At 46.8% G+C, this 26,978-nt stretch overlaps 1 pseudogene; it reads left to right on the forward strand.

The window, feature by feature from the left end:
- The first annotated feature begins 438 nt into the window (after positions 1-438).
- Positions 439-26,757, forward strand: LOC144148350 (uncharacterized; annotated as a pseudogene).
- The last annotated feature ends 221 nt before the right edge of the window (positions 26,758-26,978 follow it).

Raw genomic sequence — 26,978 nt, forward strand, 5'->3', positions numbered from 1 at the left:
TGGCACACAAAAATTACCAGTCGTTCTAGAAGCAAAGCCTGAATATCCCTGTGACATACAGCAGTGAAGGTGACTTGCAAAAAAATGTATATCGGTGGGGCGTTGGGGCGGCGATATCTAGTATGTTTCCTTGTAATAGAATCGCCATCGTGGAACATTTGCGTGCGCTGACCTGAGCACGCCGGCGTTTTTTTTAAATGTTTGCTGAAAATCAAATCAAATCACACCAATACGGTAACGATGTATCGCGTCGCCGCGTTCTTTTCCGTTAAATATTCAACTGTGAGGACGATATTTTGTGCTTAGCAAACTCCTACTTGAGGAGACAGCTTCCAATAAACAAGCTGGCTCCACCCCAGTTGCGTAACTAAGGTGGGGCAGGGGGAACAAGTTCCCCGGGCGCCACTTTGGAGGGGGCCCCGAGCCGAGTAAGCCCAAATGGCCCCCGAGGGTCAACAGCGGAGCGGGGCGGCGCAGCGACAAAAGCGGCTGCTCAAAAGAGTGCTATTTTCGACTTGTCGGTACGCTATAACAAACAACGTGCGTTGAGGAAGACAAGAACGAAGAGGGGGAGTTGGGGACGCAAAAGGGGCGCTGTGCCGAGGTACACACCTTAAAGTCACTGAAACTAAGAAAGTAGTGCCATTAGCTGGCTAGCGCGGTAATATTGTGGCTTTGTCGAGAGATTAAAGGGGCACTGAGACAGAAATTTTGCATCTTGGTTTTTTTATTGCGATAAGTAGCTAATGACCTACTTATCAAGTCTGGAAACCTCATTTGCTTCAACGTGCGACGGTTGTTTAATTAAAGAAGTATTCAATGCGGCCAGTCGCAGGTTCGGTTTCAGCGGGTGCCGCGAAATCTGAGATTTTGTATGTATGAACACAGCCGTTCACGCGACCGTTGGACGGATATCATAGCGCAGAGCTACCGCAGCACTGGCGAATCCGCGTCGACGCCAGTTTCTGCGATTTCCGCCGCGTACAGAATGCCCCCACGTACAGGTTAAAAACAGACCGTGTACTTAACGCAGTCACTGAGAGTGCAAATGGCTGCCGTCTCTAGAGAACCACGCGTGACGCTCGAGACAGTTGGTGAGGAGAGACGGGCTGGCAGCAGCCGGCCGGTCTGAATACACAGGCGCCTACAGTTGTGTTCGGCTTAACACTGCGGCGGATGTTCGATTGCCCCTCTCGTAAGCGGTGCAGATGGCGATTTTAATGCAACCCGCCATCGCAACATCAATTCTTTATCAGGTGTGCTGCCATGTTCAGGACTTGCGTCCCGTTTCCTGCAGCGGTAACACCTTCGCCGGCCTGCGCGACTTCGAGACCGTGGCCGCCGCCTGCGCAGCGACCGTGCGGCTCACTCAGTGCGCGTTTCGGTACCCCGCGGGTTTTCGCGTGCAGTGTGAAAAAAGCAATAAAAGTAGAGTGCCTGGAATCGCTGTAGAACTTAGGTCGCCGCCAGCTGTGCGATTAGCTAAAGAAATCACGGCGCCGGCGTCACCTCAGCTGCCAACAATGGGATTGTTCGTTGCTCCGAGAGCAGAAGCTCCGACCTTCAATTGGAGCGTCGAGCCGGCGAAAAACGCCGGCAAGGCTGAAGCGGTCAACCCAAACTCGTGACGTGTTTGGATGTTGTTTATTTACAAAATATCCAGGGAATGTCGATTCCGCGAGGTTGTCCGACGGTGGCTCGGTTGCCTTTCGCACTCTTAAAAATTGATTTTTAATATTTTCTAGGCTCCACTTTGCGGATGTTGTATGTGTACTCATACCAATCTATCTCGGAAGTTATCTCGCCCTAAATCTTTTGTGTCAGTACCCCTTTAAGTCCAGCGCTGCGGAAGTGTCACCCAACTATAGTGCCTAGAATATATTTTATGCGCAATGGCCCAACGCTTGCAGAATCTGTAAACTTCTTCATTATATGCTTCACATATAAATCGCTGCTCCCGCGTGTGAAAACTATTGTAATGGTGGCTGATTAGATCTTTTTGATGCGTTGTTTGAGAATATCGTGTAATTTACGAACAAAATAGGAGCAAAATAAGCAAATAACCAAACGAACAAATAAGCAAAACAGAATTTGTTTTTGCACGGTACGGATAATCACACCAAGAGAAAAGTAACACGCTTTCCCGTGCGCCGTAAAGTCACCGGGACATCGTGTGCCCTAGCGTTCACAAGCTGGTTGTTTTCACCGAATTGTGGCAAAGATTATCCTATAACAGTTTTCCAACAAGCCGTCGTGCGTAAGACGCTTATCAGCGAAGATCAAGGTTATCCGTATGCGCCTGTTTCGTACAGCGAAGGGCTTTCCGGGTTTCGCGTGAAGAGAGTGTTCACAATAGGGAAGATCAGGAAGAGCAAATGAAACCTTTTATTTTAAAAATCACTTTTAACCTTCAAAACCATAAAAACCGCTATATCCCTCAAGCTTTCCAGTACACCTTGATTCGAACTATATAACCTCGATCATCGGCATACACGTAATGAAATAATCATGGGGAGAGAAAGGGAGGGCGCCAGCCCTTCTTATGCGCGTACCGAGCGTGACTGATGATTGATTGTAGGCTTTAACTCGCCGACGCAACGCAGACGATGAGGCGCGCCGTAGTGGAGTGCTCCGGATTAATTTTGACCACGTGGAGATCTTTATCGTGCGCCGAAATCCCGTACACACGGGCGTTTTTGCTTTTCGCCTCCATCAGAAAAGGCGTACAGAGCGTATGCACAGTTCGTTTACCGTGCATCGCAATATGTTCCAGCCTATCGAAATTAGATTTAAAGAGTAAACAAAATCTCTATCAGCACTAGCGGCAATAGCAATCGGTCTTGATTTTTCAAGCGTGCGTTTTGCAAAATTGTTGCGGCAGGAAATCGCCTATATTCATTAGAAATATTCAGGGGCGTATGTTCTACCAATCTTCGAATGTGCAGCCCCTTTTATCATGTCGTCCCTGATGTTTAGGAGTAGTGATAATAAAAGTTCCCATTGAAGAAGTATATTTACTGCATCGTCATGCGTTAGCGTTGTTGGTTTTTTGGGGGGTAGGGGGCAAGTACTGGGAAATCCAGAACACAAGAAAGAACAGGGGACGAATGGCAATTATAAAAACAACTAAAATGGGTGCAAATTTCTTCACGACGCCTCCAACAAAACTTGAGTAAGCTGCGTAAACAACTGCGTTCAACAAGACGTAACGAAAAACGTGCCTTTCCAAACTATACTTGTGTTGCTGCAGCCAAAAGCACCGCCTCTAGAACTCAGTCATTCTTTACGTTCTGTTGTAGCACATTTTGTATTACAAAATTTGCGCAAAACCGATGATGAAAAATGATGTGAATCATCGAGCAGTTGTGGTCGCCGCCGACCGCGTAACCGAGACGGACCGCTGAATGGCGGATTCGCGCGGCAGCGGTGAGAGAAAAAAGACGGTACTTTCCAAGTTCCTTTGAAGTTACCGCACACGTGGAACTAGCACAACTCGCATCCCCCAGCATAGTTCCCCTTGTGTGTCCCCCTCTTCTCTTCCTTCTCTACCTTGCCGGTATTCCTTCGTTACAATTTCGCTCTTCAAGCAGCTAAACTGATTAAGACAGACTCCTGGGAAAGTTGGTATTCGTGGTAGACGAGTAAAGCGCAAAAATTGCACAAACGACGAAGGAGCACAAATGTACATGTCTACCAGTTACGCGCTTTCCTCGAGCTACCACTTAAACTACAGTGAAGTAGAATTAGTTCACTGCAGTTAAACTGCGCCTCCATGTCGTCCATCGCCGCCACCCATGGATGAATACCTTGTGCGGCCGAATCAAATAGTCCAGGAGGAATCCCCAGATTACATCCATTGTGCGTGCGTGCGTTCTGCATGCATGTGTTTTCATCTGTTCTCATTTGTATTTCAGCAGCGGGCAAGGTGGGGGGGTAGTGCTAAAATCTGCACCCTTGTATTCGTATTACCCCTTTGCATCTATTCTTAAAAGGTGAGGTTTGGCACGTCAGGAGGGGGGAGGGGGTTTTGCAAGGACCCTGGTTTGTTTACTTGTTTACTCTACGAAAGCTTTATGATCATGTTTTATCAAAAAATACCCGCCACGAATTCCAACTGGAAAGCGTTCCGGTACTGAGCTCGTGGTTGGGTATCTACACCGTTGGCGAGTGTTTTACTGTTCCGACGGGTACAGTCGGCAAAACGCTTGTCTATAACGCGCGAACGGCGTGTTCCAGACTGCGCGAGAGACATGTAGGGATAACGCCTAGTGTGAGACCGTTAGAATGCGAGCATGCGCGAGCCGCATTAGCGCGATGGCTGTTTCCCTTGTTTCTGTGCCCGTCGCCATGGCTTCCGTACCTTCTTTAGCCGTAAGAAGCGCTGCCTGCGCGGCGGGCCGGGAAACAATAGTGGGGATTAGTGATTGTTAGTGCTGCGTTGGGTGCGTTTAACTACGTGCAGCGCTTAATTTTTGAGACACCCTACGCAATATAGACAGGGGGTTTCTTTCTGCGTGCGAAAAAACGAACAACAATCGCCGAAAACACGTCGGGGCTGGTGTTTAGTGTGACTAGATATTGGTCCGTGTTCGCTTGCACAGTGCATTAGGTATTGGGGCATTAGCCCGTCAGCAGTGAAGTGCAAAGCCGACCGCAAAAACTGTATACTGAAGCACGCGGCACAGGTGTGGCGTATTGGCAGCAGGATGACGGAATGAAAAGCTTTGCGCCAAAGAAGGTACAGAAGAAGGTACAGATGCTAAAGCGACCGGCGCAGCGAGGAGGGACACAGCCACAGCGCTGATACGGGCCTTGCATGGTCACATTCTACCGGTCTCAAACCATGCGTTATCACTAGGTGTCTTCCGGGCATTCTGGAGTACGCCGCTCCGGCGTTATAGACAAGCCTATTGCCGACTGTACGCGCACGACCTCTGTGAAGAGATTTTAGATTGGCGATTGCTGGTTGCACGCCGCTTTGACAAGCCAGTGTCAAGACCTGAAGAACTTCCGAAATTTGTCGTACGGTGTAAAAGTGATTGCGAATTTCCCAAACTTCGAGTCACGATCCAGATAATGTTGACCATAGCAATTTTCGTCGGTGGCTGTGAGACGTCCTTCAGCAAGCTAAAATTGAGAGTTTTATATTGATAAGCCACGGTGAGCCAGAACAGGCTTTCCATGCGAAAATATGCCTGCTGGCAAAAAAATAACTACAGGTACAGATCGGCAGCTGTCTCTCGGAGGAAGGCAAGAAACGTATCTTGCTCTGCTGAGCGTGGAAAGAAAGGAAACTAAAAAAAAAAAACAAAGTTTTATGACATTATAAAACTGTTTGCTTTTTCTAAAACAAGAAAATTGCTGTCTAGCTTTGATGGAGTGCCCTTAAGTAAAATAGTTTGGTTCATCATCATCATCACCAGCCTATCTACGCCCACTGCAGGGCAAAGGCCTCTCCCATTATTCTCCAATTATCTCGGTCCTGTGCCAACTGTGACCAATTTATCCCCGCAAGCTTCTTGATCTCATCTGCCCATCTAACTTTCGGCCGCCCCCTGCAACGCTTGCCTTCTCTAGGGATCCACTCTGTTACCCTTAATGACCAGCGGTTATCATGCCTTCGCATTACATGCCCAGCCCACGTCCATTTCTTTTTTCTTAATTTCTACTAATATGTCCTTAAGGCCAGTTTGCTCCCTGACCACTCCGCTCTCTTCTTGTCCCTTAATGTTACACCTATCATTTTCCTCTCCATTGCCCACTGAGTCGTTCTCAATGTAAGTTGAACCCTCTTAGTGAGCCACCAAGTTTCTCCCCCGTAGGTGAGTACCGGTAAGATGCAGCTGTCATACACTTTCTTCTTCAGCGACAATGGTAGGCTGCTATTCATTATCTGAGAATGTCTGCCATATGCACCCCACCCCAATCTGGTCCTTCTAATTATCTCTGCCTCATGGTTGGGATCTGGGGTCACAACTTGGCCTAAGTAGATATATTCGCTTACCACTTCCACTGCCTCGCCACCTATCTCAAACTGCTGTGCTTCCCCGAGGTTATTGATCATTACTTTAGTTTTCTGCATTTTAATTTTCAGGCCCACGGTTCTACTCTGTTCGCCCAGTGCGGAAAGCATACTTTGCAATTCGTTCCCCGAGTTACTTAGCAAGGCAACGTCATCAGCAAATCTGAGGTTACTGAGGTATTCTCCATTAGCCCTTACTCCCACCTGTTCCCAATTCAAAGTTCTGAATACTTTTTGTAAGCATGCTGTGAATAACATTGGAGAGATTGTGTCTCCTTGTCTGACACCCTTCCTTATAGGTATTTTGCTTCTCTCCCTATGGAGGATGATGGTAGCTGTAGACCCATTGTAGATATCCTCTAGTATTCTTACATAATGCTCATCTACCCCCTGGTTCCGCAATGCCTGAATGACTGCTAGGGTTTCGACCGAGTCAAATGCTTTCTCATAGTCTATGAGGGCTATATATAGGGGTTCAGTATACTCAGCGCACTTCTCTATCACCTGATTGATCGTGTGAATACGGTCCATTGTTGAATAACCTTTACGGAACCCTGCTTGTTCTTTAGGTTGACTGTTATTCTAAGGTTGCAGAGATTCGGTTAGCGATTACCTTGGTAGACGACTGACAGTAAGCTGATCGGCCTGTAATTTTTCAACTCCTTCATGTCGCCTTTCTTATGGAATAGGATGATGTTCGCGTTCTTCTAAGATTCCGGTACCATTGCGGTCATTAGGCATTGCGTATACAGGTTTTCCAGTTTCTCAAGTACAATTTCTCCGCATCCTTCAAGAGGTCTGCTGTTATCTGATCCTCACCAGGTGCTTTGCCCCGTTTCGTTTCTTTCAAAGCCTTCCTTACTTTTTCGGTCGTTACTTGTGGGATGTCTATCTCCTCTGAACTACTGTCTCGTTCGGCATTATCCTGTATGTCCCGGCTACTGTACAGATCCCTATAGAGCTCCTCGGCCACTGTGACTATTTTATCCCTATTTGTGATGATATTGCCTTGCTTATCCTTAAGTGCATACATCTGATCTTTCCCCACGCCAAGACGTCTCTTCACAGCTTTCAGGCTACCTCCGTTCTTTGCAGCGTATTCGATCCTCTCCATATTATACTTCCGTATGTCAGCTGTCTTACGCTTATTGATTAACTTCGAGAGCTCGGCTAGTTCTATTCTGTCAGCTGCGGTAGAGATTCTCATGGTTTGCCGTTTCCGGATTAAATCATTCGTCTCCTGTGAAGGTTTACCAGTATCCTGTCTAGCCATAGTGCCCCCGACTTCTCCTGCACACTCCGTGATAATGCGTATAAGTTTGTCGCCGGCTTCCTGTGGCGTAGGCTCGGCTTCCTCGTTAAGGGCGGAATATCGGTTCTGCAGTGCGATCCTGAATTCTACTTTACGTCTTACTGTTAGCTCATTTATCGGCTTCTTTCGTACCAGCTTGTTGCGGTCCCTCCTCAGATCTATCCTAATTCGAGATCTTACCATACGGTGGTCACTGCACCTTACCCTTCCGAACACTTCCACATTTTGCACGACGCCAGGGTTACCGCATAATATGGAGTCTATTTCATTTTTGTGCTGCCTATTCGGGCTCCTCCAGGTCCACTTCCGGCTCTCCCGTTTACAGAAGAAGGTATTCATTATGCGTAGGTTATTCCGTTCTGCCAACTGAACTAGTAGGTCACCCCTGCTATTTCTACAGCCCAGACCATAGTTCCCAACTGCCTTCTCTCCAACCTGATTCTTGCCTACTTTAGCATTGAGGTCTCCCATAACTACGGTGTACTGTGTTTTTGCTTTAGCCATTGCCGAATCCACATCTTCATAGAGGAGTTCCACTGCTTGGTCGTCGTGGCTGGATGTGGGCGCGTAGCCCTGCACCACTTTGAGCTTTAACATCTTATTGGGCCTAATTACAAAACCTGCTGCCCTTTCGTTAATGCTATGGTATTCGTCTATGTTGCCAGCTATGCTTTTATTGACTAGAAGTCCCACTCCCAGTTCTCTTCTGTCCTCTAGACCACGGTAACATAGGACGTGTCCATTTTTCAGCACCGTAAATGATTCGCCTGCCCTTCTAACCTCGCTAAGCCCTATTACATGCCATTTGATGCCCTCTAATTCCTCGAAAAACACCTCGAGACTTGCTTCGCTAGATAAGGTTCGCGCGTTAAACGTTGCCTGGTTCAGATTCCATTGGCGGGCTGTCCGGATCCAGGGATTCTTAGCACCCTCTGCTGCGTCACTGGTCTGACCGCCACCGTGGTCAGTTGCTTCACAGCCGCTGGGGACTGAGGGCCGAGGGTTAATTGGCGTATTCATGTGAGGTTGTGGCCGTTACTACACCAGGGTGGCCAATCCTGCTCTGGTGAGGGAGTGTATTACCGGCAATGGTCGCCGGGGTCAGGGCGCACCCCAAGCCCCTTTGTGCAATTCCATCAATACGCGGAATTTTATTTAATCCGGTGGGAATTGTCTGGCACCGGGATTCGAACCACGGTCCTTCTGCACGCGAGGCGGGTGTTCTACCTCTACGCCATCGCTTATTTGAATAATTTCGTTATTAATGTCCAAATAAATTTAATGAAGTGTTTGAAAAAAGTTTTTCTAAACAAGAGGCAATACAATTGGACCAGGAGGCAACAGGGATCGTCGGAAAGAGTTTTTGAACGCATAATTAACAGTGATAACAAACGGGGCGTAGAATGCTGATTTGAAGTACGCAATACATACTTTCGAGCAATATTTTTCAAGGTAATGCACGAAAAACGATAAGATCTGTTTACATGCCTACATGGTCGTTCTCTCTTGTGTGGTTGTACGTAATTAATGAGCTTCACCTACTTCGTTCCAAAAAAGACGAAAACAGGTGACTGGAAAAGTAAACTTCTTTATTCTGTTTTTTTTCCTACCTTTGTGGACTTTGGTGTATGGCGCGATACATGGACATGCTAAGACGGCTGTACACCAGCGATGCATGGATGTGGTCAGGCGGCTATAAAATCACCAGTTTTAATAAATATCGTCCTTTCTCTCTTTTTGAGATGGCTATAGTCAACTGTAGTACAAAATCAACCACAAAATCGCTCAGACTTCGCTTTCCGAAAACAGCCAAGTGGCCTTTTTCTGCACTTAAATTAATATTAAAAATTGAGGAAAGCTTGCAATCATGTGCAAGACGTCAATGGCGAAGCTGTTGTAGGTTAGCATTGCCAAACACACAGTTAGGTTTCAGTATCATTGTTTATTTGCCTAGATGCGGTAGTAGTAATTGTCATCATAGGCTTAAAATAAGTGGTCGTCTAAGTTGACGGAGGCAAGTCATCCTCAGCATTGTAAATTTCCGCTAGCTCAACTGGCGAAGCGTGCACTAAGTCGCGCAAAGCGTGAACCATAGCAAAGCCGCAGGATTTCTTTCTACATGAGCACTGAAGGACACATCACCATGCACTTGTACTAGTTAGAAATAGTTTATTTACATCTCCGTCATTACTTTGCACTGTGCTTGTGGTAGTCATCGTCATTTGCATCGATATCGTCGTATACCTCTTGCCAAGTATTACATGCATCTTGGCGCTTTGACGACAGCGCTGAATTTTTTTTGTTAAACCAATATGCGAGTCGGGAATCTGTGGTCGGCGTGAGGAACGCGCCCACGTGCCCAGGTGAAAATATATGTTTTTCTAGATGGATTACTTAACCACAACTTTTTTCTAGCTAGAAGTATTCTAGCAAGCAATTGGCTGAATTGGTAGCTATAAATTAAGTTTCTACCTCATTTCTAGCTTGATTGTGAGTTATTTCCAGCCAGTACTTGATTCAGTCCAGCTAGAAGAAGAAAAACCCACCACTTGGGTATAAGCGTCTCCAATTGGACTAAGAATTTTCCTAATTAGAAGCTGTCGAGAACAGCTAGAATGTAATGATCTAGTCAGAAATAAAGCCGGAAATAATGGTTTCTTGTTAGAAATTCACTTGTCATTTTCACGGGGGAACGCTAGGAATTTTCGTGGCATTTTTTTCGCAACACCGAACTTAGGGCATCTATAACAGCTGTTAATAATGATAACATCATATTTTGTAATTACTATCAGTATCATCAAAAGGGGCGCAAAAATATATTTGCAATGGGCGCCGTCCAATATTATTACGCCACCAAAACACTAAGATATGAGAAACGTCGTACACGAATGAACGAACAAACAAGCCAAAACACACTATGCCTTCACGCTATAGAACACCTCGTTGTTCCAAAACACCTGATTGCTCGGGATTGTGCTCCCGCATTTAAGCAAAACACCACTTTCAGGGAGCTGGCGGAAACTAGCCGGACGCACAATTAGATTTTGGACAGATACGAATGTTTTGTTTAAATAGAAATAATGTAATGTAGCCTAGCCAAGAAAGTGGCACTCAAACAATCTTTTCGATCATTGCGTACCTGCTGTTTTGTTACCGAGATTTCGTGCGGCCCACTCTTGAGCTAAATTCTCTTGGAATAGAAAACTTTTGATAACAGAAATGCATGTTGAGCGGCTCTTTACGTCTCGTTTTAAAGCTCTTCCTCCTGACCTAGCATTCATGGGGGCGGAGGTCAGAACGGGGTTGCTATAGACGGCATACTGAAATTTGGGGCTTGTTTTCTGTAAAGTACCATGCAAAGAGTTCAAACTTGAAGCCTTACTGAACACGACTGCAATTATATCGACACTGTCAGGGAGGCATGCAGCTGCAGTACGCGAAGTGAGCGACAAAATATGACACCTCCATCGTAGAAAACCCCAGACTTAAAAATATTGGTTGGAAAAGGAGTAAGATAAAATTGCCGTTAGGTAAACGAGGTATACATTAGATTGCTTTAATTGAAATCCAACCGACCGCGACGCATTGGTTCCGCTTCGAGCGAAGCTGTCATTACCGAGCTGAATTCATGTAATATTTTTAATATTTTAAAACAGCATCACGTACACTACCAGAAATGTTTTGCAGTTTTGAACCACACGGAACCTAAATTATAGTGACTGAAACAAAAATGTTTTATTATCAGGAACAAATGTTGTGCATATTTTGAGCAATACATTCTAGTAGAAATATAGCAGCCCAAACAATGGTGCACTAAAATGGGGCGTCTAGTAATCCACAATTTGTTTGTAGATCTATGACGCAAGCTTATACTTCATTGTGGGGAAAAAGCTCAGGCTAGTGCCTGAACTAGTGCCTGAGCTAACTAAATAGAGGACTACTGCCATGTAACACAGCCTACTTTATCAACACCCTATATCCATACTGCTCGCACACAGGAAAGCTGCACGCGGGCCCTGTTTGAGATATTTTACTAACAAGTTTGAAAACGTGAACAAAATATGGGTACTCAACAATTCATATAAATATTCACAGTTACTCCCGTGAAATTCTTTTCTTCACCATTTCTAGTAGTGTCGAATGAGAAAGAAAATTAATGGTTCTATGCGCAAAGGGTCTTACTCTGGATACGTAACCCATTCACTTGAAACACTCACGTTCGGAATACTTTTTACTGCTTCGATTTTTTTATAGTGGTCAAAAACGTCTAGTAGACTATCGTCATCTCTTAGTTGAACCTATGCGTTTCTGGCTTAACAGTCTTTGCCGACGTAAGGAGTCGTTCTCTTAGTAGACCTTTAGGTTATCGCAAGGATGTGTCGATGAGGTGTATACATGGTTAGTTAAACGTTGGAACGTTGGGGTTAGCGACAGACAACATTTTTTATTGTGGAGTTTGTTTTATGTGTGCAAGTCGCCGCAAATGAAATTATTTTCAAAGACAAGAAAATGGGGTGAGGCTAAGTTATCTAAATACCATCGTTGGCCCAGCTGTTATATATTTGTTTATTATGATTGGGCACTCGAAACACGGCACAGGAGAAGGCGGATGGGCGTAGCGCCTGGCTCGTCCGGCTTTTGTGTCGGGTATATTGCGTCATGATGCCTAGCACGACCTAACTCATCGGTTGATCCCTGCATGAATGGCACTTTGTTATAGGCGAGAAAGCTTTGTGTACTCATTCATAATAACGACGTCGGTCGGATGTTTAAACTGTATGACTAAGGCGATTGACTTTTATTGACTCTATGACTTTATGACTTTTAAGGCGATTGTATGGCTGCGTAATGGACGGGACGGACTAAAAACGTGATGGAGACAAGTTGGACCTGCAAATCCTACACAATTAATTTGACAAACAGTCAGAAATGTTTTTTTTTTATTTTAGTTACCCATTAAAATTTGTTGCGCGTTATGGATGAAATGTCGGGTGAATAAGGGCACTTATTTGCCCCAATGAGGCTAAGAGTTCATGTTTGAGAATCTATTGGCTGACAACAGGAGGTACATGCAACAAAAAGTAGGGGTTAATCGACCAGATTTAGGGGAAATCCCCAAGGTGGAGTTAGTTTCTGCAAAGGAAAGTTTGACATCCACCTAAATGCAGCCATACGGCTACAAAGGAAAGCTATACAGCTTTCTCAGAAACTTCGGAGTTGCGAAAAAATTCGTCCTGGTCCAGGATTCGAACCCGGGACCACTGCTTAACCGGAGCAGTCGCTCTGCCAACTGAGCTAACCAGGAGGCTAGTCGTTAGTAGCGCGAAAGCGAATTGATCAATAACTCGAAGAGAAGGACAGGTGTTAATCGACCAGATCTAGGGGAAATCCCGAAGGTGGAGTTAGTTTCTGCAAAGGAAAGTTCGACATCCACCTAATTGCAGCCATACGGCTACAAAGGAAAGCTATACAGCTTTCTCAGAAACTTCGGAGTTGAAAAAAAATTTGTCCTGGTCCAGGATTCGAACCCGGTACCACTGCTGTAGATACCTGTAGATGCTGTATAGGGACCACACTGTAGATGCCTTGCCTATGTATATTGTTTCTTCTGTAAGTGATCGATGATGTGCCGTGAAAGGCTATTTGAAGGAAGTTGTTGAGTCCTTTCGTTTTCTTACTGTTATATTTTCAGTAGAATATTTAGCCACTGTTTCGAGAAAAATCCTTAGAAATATTTTGAGGGAGATGCTGTTTCCCGTAACACGTTATCGTGAAATGTTTAGTTCTGGTCCTGGGCAGGATGTGTTATCCCATGTGAAAAAAAAGGCAGTCCCAACATCCGTAAAAACTATCTTTTTCAAGTTACATACAGGAACGCTGCCAGTTAAAACATGGATGGAGGAAAAGGAGCTTTTTATTGGTTGGTCAAACATGTGTACGCTGTGTGCGAAAGCCGAAACAGTGGAACATGTTTTCGCGGAGTGCTGGGACGCCGTATTTTTTGGGACGCCTTACAGAGAACGTTAAAGAAATACCTGCCCATTTCAGCACATGGCATTCGGTTCCTTCCGGTTGAGCGTGAAGATGAAGTCCCGTATGATTTGATCATGGCGCTAGGTTTACATGCCATTTGGAGGTCCAGAATGGCTGTGCAACATGCGGACCCCAATGCGCTCACTGTAAGAAAGTATTTTGCTCAAAATTTCAGGTTCAAAAAGGTCGAGAACTGGGCTAGTTGGTATACATTCATTATTTACCAGCGCAAATTAAACGGGACGAGAGGAGTACCCAACACGTCAGGTTGTTGTATGAAGTGTACAAGTTACATGACCCCGAACTTGAATGGCTTCCTGTTTTGGAAGAGCTATGTACTTTTGATGTTTATTTTAAGTCCTTCCGTCAGCCAAAGTTTGGCAGACAGTTTTTAATTTATCCGGGACTTGTATTACGTGAGTGCAAAAGGTAATAAATAAAAAAAAAATCCTGGTTAGCTCAGCTGGTAAAGCGACTGCCCCGGTTAAGCAGTGGTCCCGGGTTCGAATCCTGGACCAGGACGAATTTTTCTTCAACTCCGAAGTTCCTGAGAAAGCTGTATAGCTTTCCTTTGTAGCCGTATGGCTGCATTTAGGTAGATATCAAACTTTCCTTTGCAGAAACTAACCCCACCTTGGGGATTTCCCCTAAATCTGGTCGATTAACACCGGTCCTTCTCTTCGAGTTGTTGATCAATTCGCTTTCGCGCTACTAACGACTAGCCTCCTGGTTAGATCAGTTGGTAGAGTGACTGCTCTGGTTAAGCCGTGGTCCCGGGTTCGAATCCTGGACCAGGACGAATTTTTATTCAACTCCTAAGTTTCTGAAAAAGCTGTATAGCTCTCCTTTGTAGCCGTATGACTGCATTTAGGTGGGTGTAAAACTTTCCTTTGCAAAAAGTAGGGGTGTATGTTTGTTTGCAAAGCCGCGGAAAAGGACGTACTCGTTGCAAGCTCAGTCGACTTGCACGGGATTTAAATACTACAATTATTGAGCTTTCTTTAACCAAAATAATTTTATCAGCCCATCGAATTACTCGGACTCCAGAGTGGTCAGTTTTATGTGGAGAGATCATTCACTTGTGCGAAAGCAGAAAAATAAAAAGACTATTGCGGATGGATAATTTGGTGGGTCCCACCGATGTTTCTAGCTATTTATCTTTTTAAGGAGGGAACGGCTTTGTAATGGCTGTCTATGGGCAAAACATTATCCGCTTCTTTCGTCACTTCGCAGGAAATTTGTCGAACGACCACCGTCGTTGTCCGACACTACCACATAAATGTCTCTCTACTCTCTCCCGCTAACCGGCACCGACCTTGAAACTCCTCCCCGGCACCGACCTTGAAACGATTACACACAGTGCAGGTTTTAGATGCGACGCTTATAGGAGCATCTCTTTCCGGTGGCCCTGTCCTGCGGCCGTCGTCGTCGGCGTCCACGTCCGCACAGCTACGTCTCTCCTCCGCTCGCCCCCTCTCCTCTCTCCGATAGCGAACCCTCTCGCCCAACATCTGCGGGCGCGTGGCACAGCGCAGTCTCATTCCGCTGGTGGGTGGCGCTGCGCGCGGCGCAAGCGCGCTGTGCGTATGTGCAGCGCGCTCTCTCTCCGCGGTCTCCTCTCCTTCGGGCGCGCTACGCATATAAGCGGAGTGCCGCGCTCCGGCCGGTCTCTCAGTCGACGGTCGTCCACGCTATGCCTGATCTCTCTATCTCTCTCTCTCTCGCATCACCCGACGATTGCTTTCGCAATTCGAGTAATCGACCCAACGGAAACGCACAATGGAACCCTCTTCAGCGTCGCATCACACCAGGGTTCCCCCGAGGGAAGTGGGCGTAATTTTTTCAAGTGGTTTATATTTTAACACCTTACTATACTCGCCCGCTAACAGAATCTTTCATTACTGTTCCACTTTGAATACCTCCAAGCCACGGGAGAAGCAAGGGAGAAGCAAGAAGCATCAGCCAAAGGAGAAGCAAACGTAGCATAATATCGTTGTGGCTTATGCTAAAAAGGGTCAAGTAACGGCACTGTCGGACCTCAAAATGATCCCCACTGTACCTACTTCAGACAGTAAGTCAACAGTTGAGATTTCTGCGATGCCCATCACGTGAGCTACTGCCATGTCCTTGGTGGGGTTCTGCGCTTCATTTCAAAAATTTGGGACCAGAGCTTTTGCGCATCCTTATTAAAGCCGCTGTAGCCCTCTGACGACCCCAATTTCTTAATACCGAAGAAGCTGGATACTTACTTCTGAAAGTGCTTCCCTGTCAGAAAACGTATCCACAAGCACCATCAAGAACACGCTGGCCAGCACTGGCAGCTTCATGTGCTGCTCGAAACAACCTGGCCAATGTGAAACTTGGCGCCGGCTTGCTCCGTGGTGCCTTCGGCATCCGGAGCATGAGGCTGCAAGAGCCCAGGTCACTGACGGCTCCATACACATAGAGAAAATCTATACCTAGAATGATGTCGTTGGAGCATTTCTTCATAACGGCGAACTTAACAGGGTATGACTCTCCGTGGATCTGTATCCAAGCAGTGCACCGCCTAACAGGTGTCCCTAGGTGTCATCCGGCGGCGCAAATGGCCGGGCCGTCACACCTTGCCATCACTTTACGTAAGTCACGGAAACTACTTCCACTCACGAAGGAGTAGTGAGCGCCATTGTCAATGAACGCTGCGGCATCGTAGCTGTCTATAGTTACAGGGGTTTCAATTGCGCAGCGGTACGGAAGAAAGGGTTCCTGGCATCGGAGTGGGAGCGTCGCAGCGTTTGTGGCAGTTCTTGATCGCTTCTTTCAACGGCAACACCACCTGCATGCATTGCCGTACTTAGTTTTACCGCCGAGGTATGGGCGGAAGGCTTTCTCGGGGAGCCGAGCGAAGAGGCGAAGCTGGGCAACGGGGCAAAGGCAAACGGGGTCTACGACGAGTGATTGAGAGCGGCGGCGTTGAGTGTCGAAAGTATTGTCGACCCTTGTATTACACTTCTCCCTTCGCGCATCTTTTTATTAGGCATTACAGGGACAAATCCAGTAAATATTTGCGCCTCTTTATAAAGTTAACTTGGACAGCACGTATTCTCACATTCGAACACCCGTATTTTGTTCAGACGTAGTTGTACCGCAATCTAATACAGCTTGCTACTCCCGTGGAACGAAGTCACCCGAGTCTTGAGGCAAGCCCTGAGGTATTTTAACTTAATTAGCCTACGAACCTTATTAAGCTTCTGAACATCATGGAATCCCTCCTGGCCAACAGGTTACAATGCGAACCAGAAAGAGACACCGAACAGTCCAATCAAAAACGTACTTACGTATCGGATTTTAGCACGGAAGTCTTGTTCACAATGAGTGCATTAGCGGAAATGGCTCGTTTAGGTGGGCTTTAGTAATCGCTGCAAACGGTGCGCGTAGATGTGGTTTAGACTTCCGTTTTGACGGTTGACTGTGTTAGATGGGGTCTGAGTGATTAGTGATTCTAGATGCAGATGTGATGAGGTCATTTTTTTCTGTTGCGACGGATCTTGCATCGTCCCAGTAAATCTTGTTGTCTTTCACGACTACGTGTTCGGCTAAAACATTGTTGAAAGCGCCCTTATTCTTTATGTTCCGTAATCCTTTGTAAAATTTATTCCCCCAACGACAAAGAAGTGATCTCAGATGTTGGTAAAAGAGGACGATGAGGAATGATGGCGGTGATCGGACGTGTTCTGTCTGTAATGTGACGTAAATGAAGTTATTTTCCTTTACCGAAGTTTCCTTTACCGGGCACCCTTAAAAAAAGAAATGGTTCAATGTTGTGGTCGATTTTCCGTAGTTGGCTGGACTCGTAGTTAAGGCGTTCGATAAAGGAGGAAATATCTTAATCCATTGTGTCCGTGTTGAAAATGGCAGCCTTCACTGGGGCGATCAGTCTCGTTATAGTAGAGCGTTGAACACTTCGTTTTCGGTATAATTGACCTCTAATGGGGTTCGTTCAGGATGCGGTCATTATGACAGTGGTTTCAGTTCTTTTCAGGCCTTTTAGCGGACTCGTTGTGGTACATAGGTACATACCACCGCTCGTTGATCCCGGGTTTCGGCACCACTATGTCGCACCTACAGCGGCTTCGGTAAGAGAAAAGAACTATAGTGCTACTGCAGACGATTCTTGCAATTTCCTGATTCCCGGATAATAAACCTACGGTAGTCTGCGCAAGGTATTTCATATACAACACCCTGGAAATGCTCTTCGGCAACCAGAACTTAACTCTCATGAGCTGATGGCGCATCTTCTTGGCTAAAACGTGTGCCACCTGCACATCATACTAGGTTAACAGAAGTGACACTAATTGGCTTGTTTCTGGAAAGTACGGCAGAGGAGACCGCTTCACCGCGGGATGAGTGGAGTAGGCGCATCCACCTGTCCCCGTCATGTCAGTTGGAGTTCCATCGTGCTAATAAAGTTCCTAAGGTATTCGTCTGTTTACGGTGTCCACCGAGGCGTATCCTTGGGCTTCGAGCTCACTGTTTTAGCACGCTGCACTTAGCGCAGCGTGCCTTCTTGTGGGAGGCGTGTTGCACGAGAGCTGACATTCAGGTAGCAGCCTGTCTGTGTCTTCTTATGGTACATGCTGAAGCGTAGCGTGTGGCCTTCTGAGAGACGAGGACGTCTAGAAAAAATTTACCGTCCACCTCCTGTTCTAACGTGAACTCAATGGCACTTGTACGACCGTTCATGTGGGCCAGCAAGTTGTTGTTTTTTTGTTTGTTTAATAGCCTCAATGCTTAGTAGACACCGAGCGGGTCCAATCTATATCAAGGAAACGAGGTTGGCCTCCCGGATTTAGTCCAGCAAGGAACGGTAGCTGCACTATGGAGCCAGCAATGGTTATGCGAGTCTTGCTGCAGATTTAAGCCTGCTGCCAGCAAACATTTCTTTCGAATGTCTGTAGTTACAGGGCATGTCCATATTAGGTGGTGAAGGTCTGCCGGGATCATTTCCTCAGAGTAGGTTGGACATTTCACATTCCCTTGGTAATCCCCTTTCCATCCACTCGTGGGAGCATGAGTAAGAGCCACACCCAGTTGGATCCTTCCTAGTACCTCTTCCATCCTGGTAAGGTTGAGGGGAAGGAGAACCGAAAACGGAGGTTTGAGAGCACGCGTTCGACGTTGAAGATCCTCGTTTGCAGCCATTGTTGAGGCTCATGGGTAACTTGGGAGCTCGTCGGGGGATGATGGGACTGGGCAGTTGGGTGACCGGAACTCACGTGGTTCATTTTCTTCAATAGGGGTGTGACCAGAAACCCATGATACAACCACTTTAGAGGGCACTTTGCTCTGGAGCTGGTGGATTCGTTAGCACATGATGGAAGTCGGCGCAACCTGTTCCAGACACTAGATCACTTTCCTAGAGTCGGTACGAAGATTGATGGTTCTCCAGTCTTCATTGGAATCTGCTGCGCACAGTAAGGCGTCGTGCATAGCCTGCTATTCCAGCAGTACTTAAGGCGCATGTGGCAGAGTCGTAGCGAATACGGCCTTCGATGCTGGGACGAGTGGGGCTCGTCCACGCTGTAACTCCATGCGTTCCCTTGCTTGAAGCGTCGGTGTAGAGGAGCCATTGATCCTCTGGTCCCGGAATAATAGGGTGGCCAGAGAGCTGTTCGTCCTCCTCCTTTGTCCGCCTTCTCTGCAAATGGCTCGTCTTGTTGGAGGTTATAATCATAACCCCAGGATGGAAGCTCATCCTGACTTTCCAGAGGAGCCAAGGTGCCAGGGTTGAATTGGTGGTAGAGTGCATAGCCGTTCTTCATACATGCATACTTTTACAGTCGCACAGCTCGGCGTCGAATAATGAACTCGTCAATTGTGTTAAGCTCGGCTTGTTCCTGAAGGACCAGTATCAGGTTGATGTGAGGGAGAACGGTGATGGCTCGCATGGCTTCTCTGATATTAGCTTCCAGTTTCGCATGTGGCCTTACGGTTAGAGGCTGAAACTGAGCTTCAGAAGCCAATCATGGTTGGAGCACAGCGCACGCCAGCATCCGAGTGACCTCAGTTCTTACACTACCCGCTTTTGGCGCAATGCGGTGGTTAGGCGAATAGTGTTTGCCGCCGTATGCATCAGTGCTTTCAGCCATGCTGTAGCGGTACCAGCCTGGTGATTATGCAGGCCCAGAATACGGAGCTCTCTCGCTTCAGCAAGCTGATGAGCGCCTATGCGCATAGATAAAAAGGTTGACTGCGAGCTTGCGGCCAGCTTTGTTAGCGAGTGACATGTATTCCGACTTCTCGGCTGATACAGTAAACCAACTTTCGATGCAAATGCGTGAATAACTTCAAGAGCCCTCTTCAGCGCTGCGCACTGCATCTGTACATTCGTTTGCGTCGACCATACTGTGATATCATCCGCGTCGATGGGGAAGCGTGTGTGTTTTGCACAGTGTCGAGCTGCCACGCGAAGTGAATAAATACAATGTTAAAAATTATGGGCGACAGCACAGCTCCCTGGGGGATACCACGCACCGAGTGAAACAGATCTACTGGTTTCCCTTCAACGCAGACACCCAACAACCACAAGTTGTTCGCAGATTTTTTTGAGCGACGTTTTGAACTTTCTAGAGCTTCCATTGGGGGGTTCGCCGCCTTGACTGAAATGGCCGCACATACAGTAGCCCTGTGCTTTTGCTTGTAAACATGGCCCATAAAAACGAAGTACGCATTGTTAAGGCAAAAATTGAAGAAGCCTGTGTAGGTCTGGTACATCTATCGGGGATCTCTGGGGCCGCGTCTAATCAGCCTCGAGAGCAGCTGTGCGTACGTTGATAACAAGACCAATGAAAATGCTCGTGAACAGGGGCTTCACCCTAAATGACACCATCACGTCGCCTTCTTCGATCACGGTGGGGCTAGTTTTCTCGACAAAAGCCGTATGAATTACGAACGCGAGTGGTACCTTGACCAACATGCAGAGCCAGAACTTGGAGCAGGAATGTCGACAACTTGTAGAGGAGAAAACGTGTATAATTACAATGGAGCAAATGGGCACGTCTGGATTGTGAATTTTCGGCAGTCCATAAACTGCAGGTGCGGATCCATTGTGGCTGAGCAACTTGCGGTAGAGCGCTTTTTGGTTATCGGGAACACTGAAAACATCGGCCAGCAGCGTTTTCAATTCATTCAATATTCAGCGTCGGATACTACTTTTGGTGGGTATAAGTCACTGTAATTGCGCAGAAAACACAGCTTTGCCTTTGCAGGCTGGCAGGATAGAGATATCGTGTGCACGAAGACCTTTGATTGCTTTACGTTCCACACGTGTCAACTGGAAGCGGGCAGGTCTGCATGAGTAACATTATTGATGCACCCAGCTCGGGTGCACCTATCAGCTTGGGAGTATCAAGAACCGGTTGCCCAAGGAGCGTTTGCATGGTCTGGTAAACGAGATACTTTGCGCAGATTGCACGGGAGTTTATATCGTGGAATCAGGGAATTCCAAAAAATCGTCTGCAGCAACACCCCTGCGTTGAGAAGAATAAGAGCGTCCACAACGATGCTTCAGCCGAACACGCTGTCCTAAATTACCCCAAGGTTAATTGCGAAAACCAACAATCGTCGCAACACTACAAATGACGCCCTCACGCATACAACTGGAATCACTAAGCCTTCAGACCACGTCTAACACAGTCAAACGAAGAGATGTAAATCTAGACCAAATCTACGCACGCTCTTTGCAGCGACTACTCCAGCCCGCTGAAACCACACACTTGTGGCGATGCACCCATTGTGAACAAGGCTTCCGTGCTGGAAGCGAAACCGACGTAATGCTTTTGTCTGGAATGGGGGGAGTCTTTTTTGTTCAGTACCAAGGTCGTTATACATGATATTTATCATCATCAACATCAGCAGCAGCATCTGCCTGCGGATGTTCAATTCAGGACAAAGGCGTCTCCCATAGACTTCCAAACACTTCTGCCTGGCGCTGCTTGAGTCCCCGCTTCGCCCCCGAAGTTCCGTATTGAATCCACCGATCATCTGGCTGGCCTTCCGTTTTTTCTTGGTATCCTTTGGTATCCCTGGCTTTCCCTTTCTTCTTAGCTGGCCATTAATTGGGATCCATTTTTTTAGCGCAACTGTCCACCGGTTGTCGGTTAGTCTCAATGCATGGCCAACAGTGATATTGTCTAATCTTGTTTCTTCTTTGATCCAGGTCACTCGTTTCCTGAAACTCAGTATTATTCCTAACATCGGTTCCATGGCTCGCTGAGCCTAGCGGTTTGATTTCTAGTTCTCTAGAAGAGTCCCGAGTTTTACCTCCGTATGTCATCAGCTGCAGTTGGTTGCGGATATTTCTTCTGTGTGACGGAGGTAGTTGACTTTTTATTATTTAGAGTGCTTCCCGAATGCCCCACAATTTACTCTTATTTTGTGCCGGATTTCTCTCTCGTGGTTGGGGTTAGCACTTAACTCGTTCCGAGGGAGGTATATTTTGTTCCTTCTTCTTGCGTTTCGCTTTCTAAGCGGAACAAAACATTCTCGGCATTCTTATTTCTCCTTAGTTTAGGCTTGATCGTATTTAAATTTAGCACCAAGACCATGCTTTCTGCCTGTCGTCCATAAAACACTGTTTTCACTTGATCTGCCGTCCCACTCACCAAGACATTGATTTCCGTACACCTAAAATGGCTTATGTATTTTCGGTTTTTTCTTAATACTGTGTTTTCCCAGGCAAGCTTTCTAAACACCTTCTCCAGACATGCTACGGATATATTATGCGATATGGTATCTCCCTATCTTACCCTCTTTGTACCCGAAATTTGTCACTTTGCTTGTGCAGGGTGATCCTGCCCATGCAGCAGTTATATATGTCTTCGAGACGTCTCATAATAATTGAAAGTTTTTAATGGTCATTTAGTGCTTCTGAAACGACTGCGGTGTGTACGATACAAAACGCTTTCTCGCAATCTATAAAAGGTATGCAAAGGGTTTCACTATACTCGGCGGATTTTTCTTTTACTTGGTCGACATGAAGGTTACCCATGCTTGAGTACCTTTCCTAAATTCATCATGATCTCTGGGAAGATGGGAATCCTGCGGTGACCTATGCGGGTAACTACATCTTTGGTAAACAGATTGTAAAAAACAGCGAATAGGCTGGTGGGTCTTAATTCTCGAGGTACTTGGGGTCTGCCTTCTTATGGATCAGAATGTCGGCGTTCGTCAAGACAATGGCCAAATTTTATTCGTCCGGTATTTCGGTAATAGAACAGCAAACAATTACAGTACAATATCGCACCCTTCAAAAGATGGAATGTTATGCAGTCATCACCTGCAACTTTTTCTATTTTTTTATCCTTAAGAGCCGTTTCTTTTTGTCTTTAGTAACAACTCGTACATCACAAGTTAGGTTTGTACTCACCGAAGTTTCCTCCGATCTAGGGTAACTGGCATGCAGTCTGGTTTAGTATCATTGTGCTACATGTATTATCTCGTCTATATTGCGCGTAATGTTATCCTGGTCGTCTTCGCGAGCGTACATTCTGTGTGTGCCGATGGCTAGTATTCTCTTCGTTGCTCTCAAGCGTCCCGCTATTTCCAGTGTTTCCTCGATTCCTGCCTTTTTATATGCACGGATGGCTTGTTTTACCTCTCTTGATCAGTCTTGACAGCTGGTATATTTCAGTCCGAACCACCGCACTTCACACTTTTATGTTCTTGCGTTTGGCAATGAGTTCCTTGATTTTCTCAGTTTTCCCATTGTTTACTAGATATCCCCTCTCCCATAGCTGATGCTGATTCCCGGAACAGCGATAATTGGTTGTCATTTATCCTTGTGCACTGACCTTGTTCAGCTAGTTCACAGGCCAGAATTTCTTTTCACTAGTTATTTTAAACTCCTGCGACCCAGCCTTCGCTTCCATCTAAGCATCCTGTGATTGCTGCTCCGAATCTCACTTAGCATTTCTACGTCTTGCACAACACCCGTGTTGTCACTTATAATTTTGTCACTTCCGTTTTTAATTGTACCATCAAACTCTTCTATGTACACTTCCTATTTTTCATTTGTAGAAGAATGTGTTTATTAACTGCGGGGTTTTCTCTTTGAAAACCCCATTAGTGAATCTCCCCGACTGTTGCGATTGTATATTTCCAAAATTCCCACTGACTTTTTGCCCATTTGCTTCTTACCGACATTGTATTAAAGTCCCCAATCACAATCGTGATCTGCTTTTTTGCCTTCATCCTTGCTGATTCGAGGTCGCTGTACAAGTAATCTACGGCTTCATCATCCTAGGTTATTGTTGGCCCATAGGCCTGCACTGTCTTCACGTGTATAGCTTTTTTAGGTTGATACCAACAACCGCTACTCCCTCGCTCATGCTGAAGAACGCCTGCACGTGTCGTGCTGTTTTTGTAACGATTGAAACGCCTACCCCGTTTTTTTCTTCCTGTGGGTTGCACTGTAGCATAGAATATGCCCGCTTGTAAGCTCAAATGAAGCCGTCTTCTGTCCTTTCACTTCGCGAAACCATGTAATATCCCACTTGATGCAGAGAGATGGCTCGTTTTCCGTTTTCAAGGTGAAGATTCAATGGTGGACTGTGCTGAAAGACGCTTCTGATGTAAGCTGTGCTGCCCGCCGCCGTAAACAGGTGTTCTACAGAGAGTGCTCGAAACCACCTGCTGCTGAAAGCTATTCTGACCGCCGCCTGGGGCATGTGCTCTACAGCTGCTGGGGACTGTGAGCTGAGAGCTGAGTAGGTTAGTCATGGAAGGTGGCTGCCAAATAATACACCAGGGTGGCCAGATACTTCTCTGGTGAGGGAGTACTGTTTTTGTTCCTGAGAGCCTTCTTTGCATGTTTGAACCTTTCTTGTTTAGACTCTAAAATATCCGGAATGATGGTTACTTCCCAAGCAGGCAGCCCACCACACCTGCATTCTTTCAGCGTAGAAAGCCAGACTAAAAAAAGCTAGAGAGTGAGATAAGTTTTTCGAAAACTACGTTGGCGCCCATGCCTGTAGTGAAACGTATCCAGCGTTTGTCGGTTTCGCTTCTTATACGCGCAGTTCTTACGGAATAAGCTGACCCGCAGTGTTACCTGTGAGATTCACTGCCCGCCGTGCTTCCACGTGGCCTGCAACGACGATTTCTCAGGGATACACGCCGTGTTCAGAGGCGGTTTTGACAATATTGAGTACTTCTAATAATTGCCCAGCAGACCCTGCCAAGTTGCGGAGTACGCTAAATGAATAACTTTACCCAGACAAACCTCCCACATTGCTTGAAGTGCTTATGCGGTACACAGTAGTGTTTGATTTAGCCAGCCAATATCAACGCTCGTCTGAACAGACCACACAAACCTACCATTTAATTAACGCTCGAAGAGCACGACCATTACATGGCAGGAACCTTACCGCGTCTCACCTTCTGAGCGCACCGTTATTAACGAATAGGGCCACGAGATGTTGCAGAAGGACGGCATTAGGGAATTCCTTAGTGCTTGGGTGGCGCCGGTGATTTTGGTTAAAAAGGAGGATACATCATGGCACTTCTGCGTCAGCTATCGGCGTCTTAATAAATTACCAAGAAGCACGTATACCCACTCGCCGTATAGACGATGCAATAAACCGTTTTTATTTGGCTTCCTACTTCTCCACAGCTGACCTGCAGTCAGGCTACTTGCAAATTCCTGCGAACCCCACGGATAAAGAAAAGGCCTCCTCATCCACGGTCGATGGACTTCCAGAATTTAATGTAATGGTTTTTTGACTCTTTAACACCGCGGCCACATTTTAGCGCTTCATTGTCACTGTAGTTCTTGGAATTAAATGGGAATTGCGCATGTTCTACTTTGGTGATGTCGTGATATTCGGTAACTCATTTTGGAGCACAGCGCAGGCTTGGCCACTGTTTTGGACTGTTTGGGCAAGGCTGCCCTCTACCTAAATTATAAGACATGCCGATTTCAAAAAGGGGAAACACTTGTGCTCAGGCTCGTTGTCGACAAAGAAGGCGTCCGCCCAGATCCATTGAAGATTCCATTGTTCAGCTGCTTTAAAGAACCGTGCTCTGTCAAAAAACTTCGCAGCTTTTTATGAATCAGCTCTAAATTGTGCCGTTTTATTCCCGGATTTCAACACATTGTCTACCCGCTCACATGCGTCCTCCAGAATAATGTCCCATTCAATTGAAGCTGCAACTGTGACATCGCTTTTCGCCACTTGAAGCAGCTCTTGACTGCGCAGCCACTCCTGCGTAATTTTGATCCATACGCTCCAACGGAAGTGCACGCCGATGCGAAAGGTGTTTGAGTGGGGGCAGTCCTGGTTCAGCGTCACAGTGACGGAGAGTGTTATATTCAGTTTCGGTTTACTTTTCTGTTCTTTCACCCCCAGGGGGCGCGTCTGTTCTTTATGAATATATTCGATGTGTTGTCTAGAATAAACGGCTTTCGTACGGTGGTGCTGCCGGTGCTTACGTCCTTAGCAAACACCACATTGGCGACGAGGATGGGATAACAACACTGCAAGCTACCTTCAGCATTGAGTGCCGTCCGGATCTGCCCCGCCATGAGTTTCTCCGGCCTTGCTCCGCCGCCGCTGTTCCTCCCGGCGCCCGGCCGTCCGTCACTTCCACGGGAGGAGTGGGAGCAGACTTTTACAGTCTACCTTCTAGCATCCGGAGCAGCTGAGTTCCCTCCAGAGCGACGCAAGGGCAGCGTATTTACCGGACGTTACCTGCAGAGTCAGGCGCAGCAGCACCAGCACCAGCAAGCGCCGCAGCACCGGCAGTACAAGAGAAACCGGCAGTACAAGAGAAGCCTCCCGCTCACGTAACTGACGAGTACGAGTCCGCACTCATCGCCTTACGGCAGCAGTTTTCGACGTTATCCAACGTCGTCGATGAGCGCCATCGGTTCCACCGCCGCAGCCAGCACGCAAGCGAGTCCGTTTATGACTTTGTGGCTGCTTTGAGGGAGCTCGGTTCGCATTGGTCGTTCGCTTCACAAGATAATGCTCTGCGGGACCGATTTGTTGCCGGCGTTGCTTCTAACCGCATACGTGAACGGTTGCTGCTCGAGGGTTCCTCCGTTTTGTTGAAAAGCGCAGTTCGAATCGCTCTTCAGTTTGAGCAAGCAGCTGAAGAGATGAAGGAATTTTCTGCTTCGGTCGAACCTGTTTCTGTACGGCGTCGTGCCCAGTATTCGCATTCTTCGCAAAAATTCAATTCACAGCCACGAGAGAATTTCCAGCAGAACTTTCCAAGCGCGAGCGGTTCACGTGCGCCGCAGGGGCCCCGCCCCCCTCGGCGAGACAGAGATAGCCGGTCTGTTTCACCGCACTGTTTCCGTTGCGGCTCGCGGAATCACCGCGCATTAGCGTCGCAGTGCCCAGCGTAGGGAAAGAGGTTTGTTGAACGTTTGCCTGAACATTTGCCTGAAAACAGCCTAGGACGGAAATTGGACGCTTAGAATAGTCAAACAAGGTTACGTGGGGAGCTGGTTGGAGCAAACCGCTTTGAAAATGACGGCGAAATTCTTGCTCCGACAAAATTGAAACCTACGACCCTGAGTCAACAAGGAACGCCAACCTGACATCTGCTACGCGGACTTGTACGTAA

The sequence above is a fragment of the Haemaphysalis longicornis genome, unplaced genomic scaffold (assembly GCF_048455015.1).
Source record: "Haemaphysalis longicornis isolate Haplotype H1 unplaced genomic scaffold, Haemaphysalis longicornis Haplotype H1 scaffold_8, whole genome shotgun sequence".
Classification (NCBI taxonomy): Eukaryota; Metazoa; Arthropoda; class Arachnida; order Ixodida; family Ixodidae; genus Haemaphysalis; species Haemaphysalis longicornis.